The sequence below is a fragment of the Centrocercus urophasianus genome, unplaced genomic scaffold, assembly GCF_019232065.1.
Source record: "Centrocercus urophasianus isolate 14NV4802_14NV808 unplaced genomic scaffold, USGS_Curo_1.0 seq_11, whole genome shotgun sequence".
Taxonomy (NCBI): domain Eukaryota; kingdom Metazoa; phylum Chordata; class Aves; order Galliformes; family Phasianidae; genus Centrocercus; species Centrocercus urophasianus.
The window spans coordinates 12,527,762-12,542,800 of NW_024884253.1; positions in this window are offsets into that span (position 1 = coordinate 12,527,762).

Sequence of the window (15,039 nt, forward strand, 5' to 3'; positions counted from 1 at the left end):
AAAACAGAGCTTAGATTTTTCCAGGATTCTGCCAGGTGTGGAAGTTTGGGATGTAGGTATTAAAAATAGAACCCTCGTCCTGCTGCCAGCACCATTAGGGTGCTGCAGCACAATGGAGAGGGATGCTACACACCTCTTACAAACATTTCCATCTTGATCCTTTCTATGTTAGATCTATCTAATGCAAGAATTTACCAATTGGTAGTGTGCTTACAGTCTCAAGAAGCAACGTGGTAAAAACATCTTTGGAATTAATTTATCAGATTAAAAGGCCAGTGGACGACACAGTTGCTTCTTGCTCAACACTTGATATGTTTTTACTTTTTTAATGAATGCACGTACACTACCATATTGCAACTCATTATGTATAACTCACTGTAAATAACACAGTGAATGTTTGTGGACCTTTGTGAATAACAGTACTGCAGAAGATGCTCGGAGCCACTGAGTATAAGTCATGCTGTGGCTGCCTCGTGCAATACTTGCTCTCTTACTGAGAGTGCAAATGAGATATATTGCCTTAAAATACTTGGCTTTCATTTTTCTCTGAATTTTCACATCACTTTTGGGATCCAAGTGCAAGCATTCAGTAATTAACTCCTCTTTATATTTCACATGCTATATATTAGCATCAGTACAGCATAGCCTGTATTAGTTTTCCTTTGAAACTTCAGTGTTAAACTGTTACCTGTGCTTTTTAAAATAAGATTTTTTATTTTTTTTGCCTAGACATAAAGGTACATTCTTGATGAATTATGCTTTTTAAAGCTGATTCAGCTAAGCAGGTGTCCACACCAAGGTAGGCACTTCTTAGCCAGCTATGCCTCATTTATCAATTCAGCTTTGCTCAGCTGGAAGGAATCAAACACTTCACATGATGAGCAGCCGATGCTTTAACTGTATTCCTTTCCCCAAAGAGCCTCCAGCCCAAAATAGCCAAGACAAACAAAAGCAAGACCCAAGATAATGAGGGAGAGATGAGGCAAACAGAAGTGGGAGGGTTGCTTGGAAAAAAATGTGGGTTTGGGGGGTGGTTTGTTTTCAAGGAAGGTTGCAGGAGGAAAGAGGAGGTGTGAGGTGGGAAAGGAGGTAGACTTGAGGGATGGGGGCATGTGGCAGCAGCCAGAATTCAGACTTGGGGTGTCTGGAGGAGGGATGCTGTGCTCCAGGTGCTCCGACCAGGGTAGCTGTGCCTGTTCCCTTCTCAGGCTTACTTTGGGCCAGGCTCAGGTGAAGGGAGATATTTGGTCAGGCTTCAGAAAGTGGGGATGTTAGAAAGCAATACTGCAGGCTTAGAACAGAACCTTGCAATCCCAAAGTCTTCTATAACCCATTTTTTAAAATCTGTTTCTTTCTTTTCTTTTTTTTTTTTTTTGTGAGACTATCCTCCCGTGAGGCAGACTCCTGTGTCTCAGAAAATACAAGATGTTTTGAGGTAGATGAAAAATTAAAGAAGAAACTAGATATTGAGCTCTTTAATCATCTGATATTTTACGCTGTGCACATCACTGAGCACAGTAAATTCCTGGTCCCCGACTGTGACTTGTGAATGCTGTCATTGAAAAATTGCCAATCAATAACATTGTCTGCTATAGCCTGAACATTTTAAATAGTGCTTGATATTTGATAACTCTTAAAAAGTTTAAATGGATAATTAAGGCTCCAAAGATTGGTCAGGAGTGTGCATGCATCTCTAACCAAACTCTGCATACGCACACACTCACACACATGCTCACATGCACTTGCACTCACTCACACCATGAATACAACTTGTACCAGGGTTCTAACAGGCTGCAGTGATGAATTCAGCCCGACCAGCACCCTTCATCACCCTCAGACAGCCATCTGCACATCCTGGTACAATGTCAATGTTGTAGTCTCCAAGGCTGAAGCATCTGATTTGCATGTATATTGTCTTCAAAGTCCCTAAATTTTGAGCCTTGAATTAATTCCAAATGGTGTCTCAGAAGTAAGCAAACTTATATAGAAAAAAAGAAATTTCTGCAGACTACCAGAAATTATTCAGTTTTGGGCATAGGTCAAATATGGGAAATACCCACCCTTCACTCATATAATGTGATGAGAGAAGGGAAGGAAAAAAAGAAAAGGAAAAAAAGAAAAGAAACAATAAGAAAAGAAAGAGTTCTACATTTTTCTTCCTTCTACCTACGTGGTAGAACCAGAACTGGCTATACTTAGGGATAGAATAAAGCAAAGGATGTAGTCCCTGTGGAAGTGACTGTTCCCTGAGCAGTCAAAGGTCTACGCTATCTAGGGGCAAAGGCTACTGGAGTGGGCTCAGAACTGCAGTGAACTGAATAATTCTAGTTTTATATTAGAATTGAGAAAAAGTAAAGCAGGTGAATGCAACTTGAACATAGTTTATTCCACCCATCATCATCAAATACAATCCCTTGTATTTATGGCAAGTTTGCGTAGGATTCCTCTGTTTGTCTTTTCACGTTTAAAAAAAGTTCTTTCATACTACCACATTATTTTTTTAAAATCACCATGACCTTTAGTACCTAGGAAGTTGTTTAAAAGGAACCACATGATGAAAGATTGTGGCTTTGGCAATATTTCATATATGAAGAGAGCTGGGTGGGGTTCAATAACCATGAACACAGAAAGTTCTGGAGAATACTTTGCTCTTTTTTCCCCCCTTAATCTAAGAAGGAAAGCCTTCATCCACCTCTAAATAACTACATAAATGTTCTGGCAACTAAGACATACATCATTCTGATAGTGCAGAACTTTCTCAGCACACAAAGCAAGATTTCTTTCTATTGATAGTATTGATGGATTGGTATTTGTATCATGTCTCAGCTTTGTCTATGACACCTAGGATGAGTGAAATGGTGAATCCTAACAGATGAGTAGTCCCACTGCAATGGAAACTCATTGTCAGTAAGAGATGGATCAGATCCTCGCCTTGAGGAGAGTCAGAGAGATCAAAGATTAAGGTGCCTCAATACCACGGGGCTTGCAGGAGCTTGGCCAGAGCAAGGGAAGACGAACATAGATCCACATTTTCGGGAAGGGCGTCCACACTCAGGAGATGCGTCAATGCTTCAAGAAGGGTGTGTTTTTTGGATGGCAACAAAATAAGCTGAGAGTGGCTGGCAGCAGGTGAAGCCAGCGGGAAACCAGGCTATTCCGGTCTCTGGGAGGTAGAGAAGAGCAGCTTGGTTTTACACCGCGTGGGCTGGGAGACATCATAAGGATTCAAGGAATGGGTAGTTACTGCTGGTCAGAGGTGTTTTGAAAGTCTAACAAGACTGACTTGCTGAAAACTTAGGCAAACTGGGGGAAGACCTGCTTGAGAGCAGTCCTGCAGAGAAGGACCAGGGGGTCCTGGTGGATGAGAAGCTGGACATGAGCCAGCAGTGTGAGCTTGCAGCCCTGAAGGCCAACTGTGTTCTGGGCTGCATTAAAAAAGGGGTGGCCAGCAGGGAGAGGGAGGTGATCGTCCCCCTCTGCTTGGCTCTTGTGAGGCCCCATCTGCAGTACTGCGACCAGACCTGGAGCCCCCAGTGCAGGAAGGATGTGGAGCTCTTGGAGCGGGTCCAGAGGAGGGCACTGAGATGATCTGAGGGCTGGAGCACCTCTCCTATGAGGAAAGGTTGAGGGAGCTGGGCTTGTTTAGCTTGAAGAAGAGAAGGCTCTGGGGAGACCTCATTGTGGCCTTCCAGTACTTGAAGGGAGCATATAAAAAGGAAGGGGAATGGCTGTTCACGAGGGTGGGTAGTGATAGGACAAGGGGGAATGGTTTTAAACTGAGACAGGGGAGGTTTAGGTTAGATATTAGGAGGAAGTTTTTCACACAGAGGGTGGTGAGGCACTGGAACAGGTTGCCCAAGGAGGCTGTGGATGCCCCATCCCTGGAGGCATTCAAGGCCAGGCTGGATGTGGCTCTGGGCAGCCTGGTCTGCTGGTTGGTGACCCTGCACACAGCAGGGGAGTTGAAACTAGATGATGACTGTGGTCCTTTTCAACTTAGACCATTCTGTGATTCTATGAAAACACAAGAAGTTAGAGAAATGATGCAGGAAAATTCCTCTGTGCCTCCAAATGAGTGCCTCTCTTGAAATAATCACAAAAAAAGCATGCTGAAGAAACAGGTATACCTGTTTCTTGAGATTGCTTTGGCAACTAAGAACCAAGAGGTTGTAGCAGTATTAGGGTGATTTTCTGCTGACAGAGCCTGCTCACAAGCAAATGGTAGCAATAAGAAGATCAGTGGCAAGCTGTAAAAGTGGGGACCCTGTACCCTGCAAGGGCTCTGATAATTTATACTGAACACAAGGATGCCCAGCCCCACAGAAAAGGCTTCAGATCTGCAGGATGAAATTGCCTTTGTGAAACATGGACTCATAGCCTAGCTCTACCTCCTGATACAATGCACACAAAAAAACGAGCCTTTTGGGTGCAGGTGGTTGCTCCACTTCCTTGCCACACCTGGTGCTGCTGATTCCCTCCTGCCCATGAGCAGATCCAGACAGGAGGAGGCTGCCAGGCTTAATTCCCTACTTCTCAGTCTTGAGAGGCTGCTGGGAAGAGGCCTGACTCAGCCTGGGGCAGAGGATGCCTCCATATCCTGCCTGCACCTGGGACAGGGTCCAAGCTTTCCCTCCTGACTAAACCCACCATTCTGCCATCAGCGTGGTGGCTCAGCTTCCAAAAAAAAAGATGGGAGGGTCATGGTGGATGATTCTGGCAGTGAGGATGTGGCTTTAAGTCTTGAGGACAGAGGAGAGCTGGTGAGTACCATGCAGGGCATAGAATCATTAAGGTTGGAAAAAAACATGAGGATCACGTAGTTTGACCATCAGTCAATGCCTGTGACCACTCTAGACCATGTAACTGTGTTTAACTCTTACCCTTTTCTTGAAAAGCTCTATGCAGCCTGTTCCAATAGCTGGCTACTCTTTCTGAGAAGTTGTTCCTCATATCCAACCTGAACCTCCCCTGGTGCAACCTGCGGCCATCAGCTCTCATCCTGTGCCTGTTACCTGGAAGAAGAGGTGACCCCCACCTCACCCCAGCCTCCACTCAGGGAGTTGTAGAGAGAAGATCTCCTCTGAGCCTCCTCTTTTCCAGGCTGAACAATCCCAGTTCCCTCAGCTGCTCCCCATAAAATTGTGCTCTTCACAGCTTCGCTACCTTTCTTTGGATGCACAAGGACATAAGGTGGAATGTAGTCTCTAAAATGCCGTGTGCCTCCAGAGCAACATCACTGGTCCCCCATGTGCTCCCAAAAGTAGTGGGTCTTGTTCCCTCATTCCCAGTTTGAGTCCACATGGATCTGGAGTGACTCCACAGAATTCTATGGGCATGAGGGCAATGAGAAAAGATAAGTATGTAAAGCAGAAAGTGAGCCTGGGCAGCCAGCAGTTGTTTAGGGACTGGAAAGATGTCTGTGACCCAAGGAGCTCTGGATTCATTTATCAGCCAGAAGAAACAGTCACTTCTGTAGCTAATTTTGTAACCCAACTATGACAGTAAGCCTGAAGCTAGCCCACATATTCCATTTTTATTAATGATACCCTAACGTGCAGCATATCCTGACCAGGGGAACCTGGGAAGTTTTAATCAACACACAGAGGAGCTCTTATATCGCTAATTTCAGAGCCTGGAGCATGAGACTGAACACTGTATTTTACCCAGCTGCAAGAATCCATAAGGATTATAAAGCCCACACGTTTGCCCTTTTCTTTCAAAGACAAAAAAAAAAAAAAAAAGAATATTTCTTCTTATTTTAACTGTGATAACCTCATATTAATTCCAGAAGTTCCTTCAAAGCAGCAAACCTCTCCCTGTGTGATATTGAATGCTGGCACGAAGTGCCCGGTGCCTGCAGCACGGTATAGGCCTGCAATGGGGCTGGGCTTCACCTGCAGTTCTGCCTGAGGCTCTATCAGCCCCTTGTTCAGCACTGCAAATGTGAATTCAAAATCAGCTGCCATTTGTTTGGGGTTCTGTTCTGGTTGAGCAACTGGACCTACTGAACACATTTTACCCATGCAAGGCTGCACAGCGGCTTGTGACAGAGGGCAGTGCCCTGCTATGCTCTGTATTTACAAGGTGCTTTGGAAACTGCACTTCTTTCCACAAACATCTTCCCCCTCCCCCTGATACCACAGTGGGAGGGTGGTTACAATCCTGAAGGGTGTAGGACAAACTCAAGACACTCATGGAATGCTGAATAGAAAGAATCTGGCAACAAAGATACCGGGGTTATATGAAGGGTAATGACTAGGAAAACCCTTCAAGTGAGAAAATACAGTCCTGAGAAGAATCATCATCACTCCCACAGTGCAGGTATTATAAGGTCTGTAATATGCTCCAGTGAAATTGGAGCAACAATAAATCCAACACACACGGAGCATCCATCCTGTTAGCTGCTCGGCCCTGCTTAAGGTTAAAACGCCTATGAGCAAATACTTAATCAGCAGCTTCCTGAGTTTCCTATCATGCCTCAGGGATTCCATCCCATAGAATGTTTAATGGTAGAAATCAATGTGCTCTTCCAGAGTTGGCTAATTAAGCAGCAAATTAGAAGGATTATAATAAGACAATTCCTACCATTCCTCCGTAGTCAACTGTGTTCCTCTTTTGCAAGAGAACACTAGACTTAAAATTCAGCGCTGGAGATTTTTAACCTCGCTCCAGAGATGTCTCTGTTCAGCAGGTAGTATTCAGAAATGCATGGAGGGAGATGGAGTCATTTCCCCACATCCTGAGCACTTTAGAACTGTCTTGGTAAGGTGTCCCTTGGGGAGACACTGGGTCCTTGGCTCGCCTACAAAGTTCTAGGTGGTGCGTTTTTTTCATCTTCTGAATGTAAGGTGTTTTCCAAAAGAAACCCCAAATCACTGAGACATAACAAGCTGGCAGTGTTTCCCTGAAAAATCCCAATTACTGAGCCTTGTGGGAAAGGATGCTGACTCACAGGTCCTGGTGGCTCGGAGCACAGCCCTGCTATCACTGTCGGGAGCTCACCTCAGGAAGGAGGAAGAAAGCTGTAGAAGTAGGAAAGCAAGAGGGAGGAAAGGAGAACTTTGTGTTTTCTTGTGATTAAAGGCTGTAAGGAGGGTGAGTTTAGACTCAGTTTTAGTATAAGTATTTAGCTGATCTGCATATGTTTCATTCAGTTTTCTGTGGTGTGCCTGAGGAATATAATTTAAATATTAAATTTTAAGTGGTGGGTCTAAAGCCTTGAGCAGAGTCTTATCATAGAACCACAGAATGGTTTGGGTTGGAAGGGACCTTTAAGATCATCTAGTTCCAACCTCCTGCTATAGGCAGGGACACCTACCTCTAAGACCAGGTTGCTCACAGCCCCATCCAGCCTGCCTACTCTGAATGTACCCTCCTCCAGTTTAAAGCCATTTCCCCTCATCCTGTAGCTACATGCCCTTATAAAAAGTTCCTGCCCAGCTTTCCTGTTGGCTCCCTTCAGGTACTGAAAGGCCTCTATAAGATCTTCTCACAGCCTTCTCTTCTCTTCTAAAGATCCCCAGGTCTCTCATCCTATCCCAATAGGGGAGGTGCTCTAGCTCTCTTCCTCTCCTTTTTCTATAGTCAGACTTTGAAAATCACGTCATCCTCCTTTCTCTGCAAAAAAAAAAAAAACTGAAATGGAGGAGAAAGTACTGATTCGTAATGAATGTGTTAGAAAATTGCCTTCTGTGGAGGGCATCTGATGTATGGTGTGGTGTCCGTTGTTGTGTCCGTTCTTATAGCTCATGGGCAGAAGGATAAGGCGATTTCAACCCCATGAAATGTAGTTTTGTGTATCACATTTCTTGTCAATTATGCTTTAAGGTTTATGCTAGTAGTTCTTCTCATCTTGCTTCTATTGGGTTTGTAAAAGCTCTAAAAAAATGAGCAACCAAAAAAAATAAGATTGCCACAGGCAAGTAAAATAGAGCCAATCTGCACCACTGCCAGCGCAGATACCCACTGCTGCTAGAGGAAATGCTTGCAGTATGACAGCTGCAGTCTTCAGATGAAGAATTATACTGAAAAATGCTATTTCAGTGTTTATTCAGAGTAGGAAAATCTTCTTGCTTCTGGAAAGATGGGTTGAGGAATAACGACTGCAATTTCTTTCTAACGCAACCATACCATTTGGGGATGACCCAAGCAATAACCGCAGTGCTGGGAGTCCTCCCAGACGCCCCACTCCATGTCTCACAGCCATTTTAATCCTGAAAACAGCAACGACCAGAGAAATTCTTGTGGAAGCTCAGATTTCAGCTCCACTGGCTGCTCATTTCTCCCTCCAGGAGACTGTTCAATGGTTGTGATGAAGGGGAATTTTGAGCCCACAGAGACGGGCACCTGATTGCCCAAAGAATCTCTGAGCTATGCTCATGTGTCTGGTTTAAGTCTGGTCTACAAGTTTTTCTGCAAGCACTTTTTTTGTGAATTTCACTGTGAAGAGAAATTTAATCTTTCAGTGGAGACCTGATTGTGGTCTTGCTCCAAATTGGTGTTGCATGGCTGCCTGTATGGACTTGGAGTTTTATTTCATTTATTGAAATTGTAAGAGCAGCTGGGCTCAGCACCCTTACCTGGGCATATTCTTCATGCTGCTGCAGCTCCACCAATGGTAGGAGGCCATGAATAATAAGAAAATAGTAGCAAATTAGCTATCAGGTGGCTAGAGCTACACTGTTGGCTAGACCAGAAGATCTCAGGAGGCTTCATATGTGGGTCACTCTGAAAGTAGTACCTCCTTTTATTTCTGTGGAAAATACAGGAGATGCAAAGAGCACAAAAACACTATTTGACTGAGCAAATTCTAAAGCTACAAAACACTATTTCTCAACAGAGCCGCCACCAGAAGCTATGCATTTTACCAGTGGTGAACAAGAGCCTGCATGCTGTGCTTATAAAAATCTGCACTGTCAGAAGTGACCACTGTTTCAAAACTGCTATGACAGCATCCTATATAGGAAAATGTTTACCATGCAGTCCATCTTCCATTGGGTCCAAGAGGTGAAAGTCAGGAAGTGCTACATGCAGACTGTACAGTGGGTGTGCTAGGACAGTGCCGCCCAGGCTTGCGTTGTACTCTGCAGTCTTCAAACTGGTATTGGATTTCATGTTACTGTGTTGCAAGAGAAGGACAGACTTCTTCTCTAGCTTAACTCTGGATCAAGCTGATGTTTTGTCCAGTTCCCAGGAAATCCAGAAGAATCACCCCTTTCCTATCCCAGAGGACAGTGCACATCACGTTGGTTGTTGAGGGGTGTGTCAAACTTTTTATTCAATGGTGAAGTCGTGTTACCACTTCATGGACTGCAATTTGACTCCAGCCCATAGTGGTGACACCACATCTTGTCACCAGTAACGACACCATCAGTCACTCAACGCTGCCCCTCTGCTCCCTGTGAAGAGCTGTAGCCTTTCTGAGGTCTTTCTTCAGATCTTCTGCTCTGGGCTGAACAAACACAGAGATTTCAGTCTCTCCTCATGTGTCTTTCCCTATAGACCCTTCATCATCTTTGTGGCTCTCCTTTGGATGCTCTCTGATAGTTTTTTGTCCTTCTTATATTGTGGCACTCAAAACTGCAGCCAGTGCTCGAGCTGAGGCTGCACCAGCACAGACCAGAGCAGGACAACCCCTTCCCTAGACTGGCTGGCAGTGCTGGGCTTGTGGTACCACAGGGTGTGGTTGTCACTAGGAGAAGCAGTCTGCAAATTCATATTACCAAGGCTTCCTCAGTACTGACAGTCACTTCTCCAGTGTTTTCTTGAGACATGAGTTTTGTTTCCTCTTAAAAGAGGATTAAACCAATATCAGTGTACTTGAAGAGAAGTGAAGTGCTTCATATTCTCTATGTCAACTACAGCTAACACTTCACGTCTTGCTGCTCAGCCCAACACCTTTGTGCTCAGAAGGATTAGGCATTGGGTTTGCTTAAACAAGGCTGGGGAGTGAGCTCTGTCTCAGCTGCGCACTGTCTGCACACATCTGGCCGATGCTCTGCTCCACTCCCACAGCCCTGGAAGGGCCATTGCTGCTGGGGGGCAAAACCTCTGGTGTTCTGGACATGCGTGACTTCCCCTTATTCTGTCTGGAAGAGCTGAGGGGCCCCCCTCAGAGAAAGTCAATGGATTTATATCGTTCACATGGGAAAATCTGAAAGAACTCTTAGATGCAAAGCCAGGGGTTAAGCTGAAATTTTGCTTCTGAAGAGACTCATTTATTTTAAGTTAAGCAGGTAATTCCGTTCCCTTCATCCCAGCCAAGAAAAAAAAAAAAAAAAAAAAAAAAAAAAAAAGAGAGAAAATGTAGTACGCTCAACTTAAAGGACTTAAAATTTAAAAAGAGAGAGACAGAGAGAAATCCATTATTTTTATTTTCTAAACATAAAAGAGCTGGACTGATTTAATGGAAGGCAACTCCACTTGAATACAGTGGGTGGAATGGTTCCACAAAACTGTGTATGTCTGCAACATCAGAAAAAAAATGAAATAAAGTGTACTTTAACCTTCAGAAATAATTAAGTCATGTGTTTCTGATTATACATCAAATGGTTGGATTGGATTGCTTAGAAGACTGGAGGACAGAAAATAAATGTTATCTTTCATTGTGTATACATATTGTGGATATATTTTCTGAGATTAAAGTGAAAGAGAAAACATTTCCTTTAGCAGGCACTGTCACAGGCAATTTGCAGGGCAGGGACAGAACTGCTTAATTCCTCTGTGTATGAAGGACACAATGTACTGGCCTAAAACTGCCTGCTATGAAGAAAGACAAGAGAAAATGGGGGCTGAAAGCATCCCTGTGTTCCTGGCTGCAGCAGCTCTCTTCTGTTAATTGCCCCCATCTCCTGCCAGAGACGATGGTGGGGACCAAAATGGGGAGCAAGTGGTTTATTAAGTGAAGCCAGCATTTATGGTTTTCCTCGCTACCCCCTTGGCTTAGATCCTATTTTTTAAAGATGCCCAGTTAGCTGCATTATGATGCATTTGATTTCTACAGGTCCTCATCCTGCTTTCTGCCCTGTTGTGTCCATGTCTTTCTGTGCATTCAGGTGGGTCTGTATGGGACAGCTGTGCACAGCCCCTTCACAGAGTCAGCTTAGTGAGTCAAATACATAGATCACAACGTCCAAAACAAACAGGGCCCAAAGTTGCAAAGTAAGAGGGATTTTGCCTGCAATTCTGCATCTCTTCAGAAGAGAAGCCAAACTTTGAAGAGAGTTGGCAGAAGGTATTGAAAGGAGATTTTCTTACCAAGCAAAACAACAGTCGGGTTTTGGAGTGATTACGTTCACTTCATTTTTTTTCACCTGGACTGGGTTATCCATCTTTTTTTTCAGACAAAAACTACTTGATTTGTATTCAACTGGCAGTGAAAGCAGCTTTTATTTGACATTGTTTAAGATTGTTTCTTAGAAGCGTAGCTCTTTTCTGCGGCGCAAACGAATAACTGTAACTTCTATGGAAATTCTGAAAAGAGCATTCCTGGAGGAAATCGGTTATTTAGCCCCTTCTGGAAGACAGGGCTTCATTCCTTAATAACTGCTGATGTTCCTGCTTCGCAGCCTATGTGCATTCATATGGCCTTAAGTAAAAAGGGACCTTTATACTTGGGGAGTGCAATTTGTCCTTCTTCCTTTGGCACTGGATTAGAGGGTGAGGAATGATGTAAGGACGAAAGACTTCAGCAGAGGTGACATTTAAAAAGAGCTGAGGTTGGACCCATATCCAGGATCTGATCCACCTTTTGATTCTGGCACACTTCTTGGGTCCAGGCTTTCAGATCTACCTCAGTGCCTATGAGTACACCAGAACTTCTCTGTTTGCTTTCCCATCTCCTCCACAGGTTGCCCAGAGACCATGGAGTCTCGTCCTTGGAGATCTCCAAAGTCACATGAATATGGCCCTGGGCCCCCTGCTCTGAGTTCTGGAGCAGGGGTTGGGACAGATGGACACAAGAGGTCCCTGCCAACCTCAGCCATTATCGTAGAATCATAGAATCACGAAGTTGGAAAGGATCTACAAGATCATCTAGTCCAGCCATCCTTCCACCACCATTGCTACCACAAGCCACTAAACCATATCTCGTAGCTGTATGTGATTCTGTGATTCTTTGAAAGCAACCAAGTATGTCCATGCTATGAAACATGTTGAACCTTGTCCAGGAACATAGATGCCACAAATGAGGCAGAGCTATGTCACTGAGGCCACTGCCACTGATACCACTATCTGCAGAGAGGCTGTGGCATGTCTTGGAGCCCTCATCTACCAGTGGAAGCAGTAGTAAAGAGTTGGAGGCAGCTGGTCTCTCTTCTGCTCTACATCTGGGACTTTTTTTTTTTTTTTTTACCTCAACAGTCACTTGTATTTGCTTTTCAAGTCTGTGTTTGAAGAAAAATTCATCTGTTTGTTATAACAAAGTGGAGTTGAAAATAGACAAGCATGTATGTATTCTTAGGTCAGAAGTGCGCTTGCCTCAGATGATAATTATTCTATATTTTTAGCATTAGGGTGGGCAAATCTTTCTATTTTCTCCATTGAACAAAAAATAAAAATAAAGATTCCTTCCTGTTACACACCCAGTACTCACAACATTTGTTATTCTGACTGCACTGTCTACTTCATTAACACACGTGCAAAAGCAGCCTTAAAGCAGACAGGTGAATAAAGCCTGGCTTTATTTTAAGCATGTCACTTTTTTTACTAATGTGAAATTTTGGCTTAGTTGGACTTTGCTGTCCAAAATTCTTCAGTTCAAATACTGCAGTTCTAACGCAGATCTAACGCAATCTACATTCAGCTCAACATTCAGAGTGCACACTTGAAGCTATAGATATATGCACAATAATGTCATTGTTGTAATTGATTCAGCTATTAAATAATCCTAATATTTTCATTTTCAGTAAGCATATTTTACAAGAAAATCCCTCATTTGCTTAAATAAAACATATTTAAATAAATATCTTCAAATTGCTTTAATGTTTTCTCTATGTTATTAAGATAAAGTAATGATAAAAATAAATTAAGAAAGAAATTATTTCTCACAAAGGCCTTTTTTTTCCGTAAAGTAAAAGCTTCTAGAGATTTAAGATAAAGGGATTTGACCTCATTAGCAAGCTAAGTCATGTCAATCCGTTTACATGGATAACAAATGAAATTTAGAATGGAATGAGAAAGCAAGTGAAACATCTCTTTAAGATGTTACAGAAAGCAACACTGTGGAGCTTTTGTTAGCATTTCTCTTTATTAAGATGTGTAAAATCCTGTCTTCTGGCAAAGAGATACAAAGCACAGTGCTCCAATGTGATGAAAGATGTTCCCACCTGAAAGGAGATTATAGTGAGGTAGGAGGTCGCCTCTTTTCCCAGGTAACTAGTGATAGATCAAGAGATAATAGCTTTAAGTTGTGCCAGAGGAGGTTCATTTTGGATAATAGGAAAAATTTATTCTCAGAAAAAGTGACGAGATATTGGATTTAGCTGCCCAGGGAGGTGTGGAGTCACTGTCCCTGGAGGTTTTGAAGAAAAGGGTAGATGACACACTGACATGGTATAGTAGTATGGTGATGATGAGTTGCTGACTGGACTACATAATCCTAGTGGTCTTACCAGTCTTATTGATTCTATGATTATATATATACCTGCTGGGCATACTGAGGGTGAAGAAAGGTGCGTACAAGCTCCGGAAACAAGGCTGTGTCACCTGGGAAGAATACAGGGATGCCGTCTGGACTCACAGACGTGGGATCAGGAAAGCCGAGGCGCAGGCGGAACTGAACTTGGTGTGGTACATGAAAAACAATAGGAAGACTTTCTACAGGTACATTGGCCAGAAGAGACAGGCCAAAGTGAGTGTACCTCCTTTGGTAAATGTAAAAGGAGAACTGGCTTCATCAGACGAAGAGAAGGCTGAGGTACTGAATGAGTTCTTTGCCTCGGTCTACACTGGCGGCCAGGATTCCAGTACTTCTCACGTCCCTGAGCCCTGCATCCCTAAACCTCTAGGTGGGGGCCGGGGTGGTAAATCCCCCCCCACTGTGAGAACAGAGCAAGTCCAAGACTGCCTCATAAGACTGAATGTGTACAAGTCCATGGGGCCGGATGGCGTGCATTCCAGGGTTCTGAAGGAGCTGGCTGAGGTGGTTGCCAAGCTGCCGTTCATCATATTTGAAAAGTTGTGGCTGTCAGGTGAGGTCTTGGATGTCTGGAGGAAGGGTCGCGTCACTCCTCTTTACAAGAAAGGGAAAAAGGAGGACCCAGGAACTACAGGCCGGTGAGTCTCACCTCTGTGCCTGGGAAGATCATGGAACAGATCATCCTGGACCACATGCTTGATCACATGAGGAATGAGCATGTGATCCGAGACAGCCAGCACGGCTTCACCAGGGAAAGGTCATGCTTGACCAATCTGGTGGCCTTCTATGATGGAGTGACGGCATTGGTACAAGGGAAAGGCAACTGACATAATTTACCTGGACTTGAGCAAGGCCTTTGGCATGGTCCCTCACCACATCCTTATCTCCAAATTGGAGGGATGTGGATTTGATGGGTGAACTACTCGAAGGAAAAGAAACTGGTTGAAAGGTTGTAGACAGAGGGTGGTCATCAATGGCTCCATGTCCAGGTGAAGGCCAGTAATGAGCAGAGTCCCCAGGGATCTGTCTGGGGACCGATGCTCTCTAATATCTTTATCAATGACATCGATGATGGAATCGAGTGCACCCTCAGCAAGTTTGCTGACAACACCAAGCTGAGTGGTGCAGTTGATACAGCAGAAGGAAGGGATGCCATTCAGAGGGACCTCGAGAGGCTAGAAAGGTGGGCCTGAGTGAACCTGATGAGGTTCAACACAGCAAAGTGCAAAGTTTTGCACTTGGGCTAGAAGAATCCCAGGCATCCATACAGACTGGAAGGAGAGCAGCCCTGCAGAGAAGGACCTGGGGGTCTTGATAGATTTGCTCAGAAGGCAAATGGTATCCTGGGTTCCTTCTGAAGAGGAGTGGCCAGCAGGGCCAGGGGGGTGATTGTCCCCATCTAC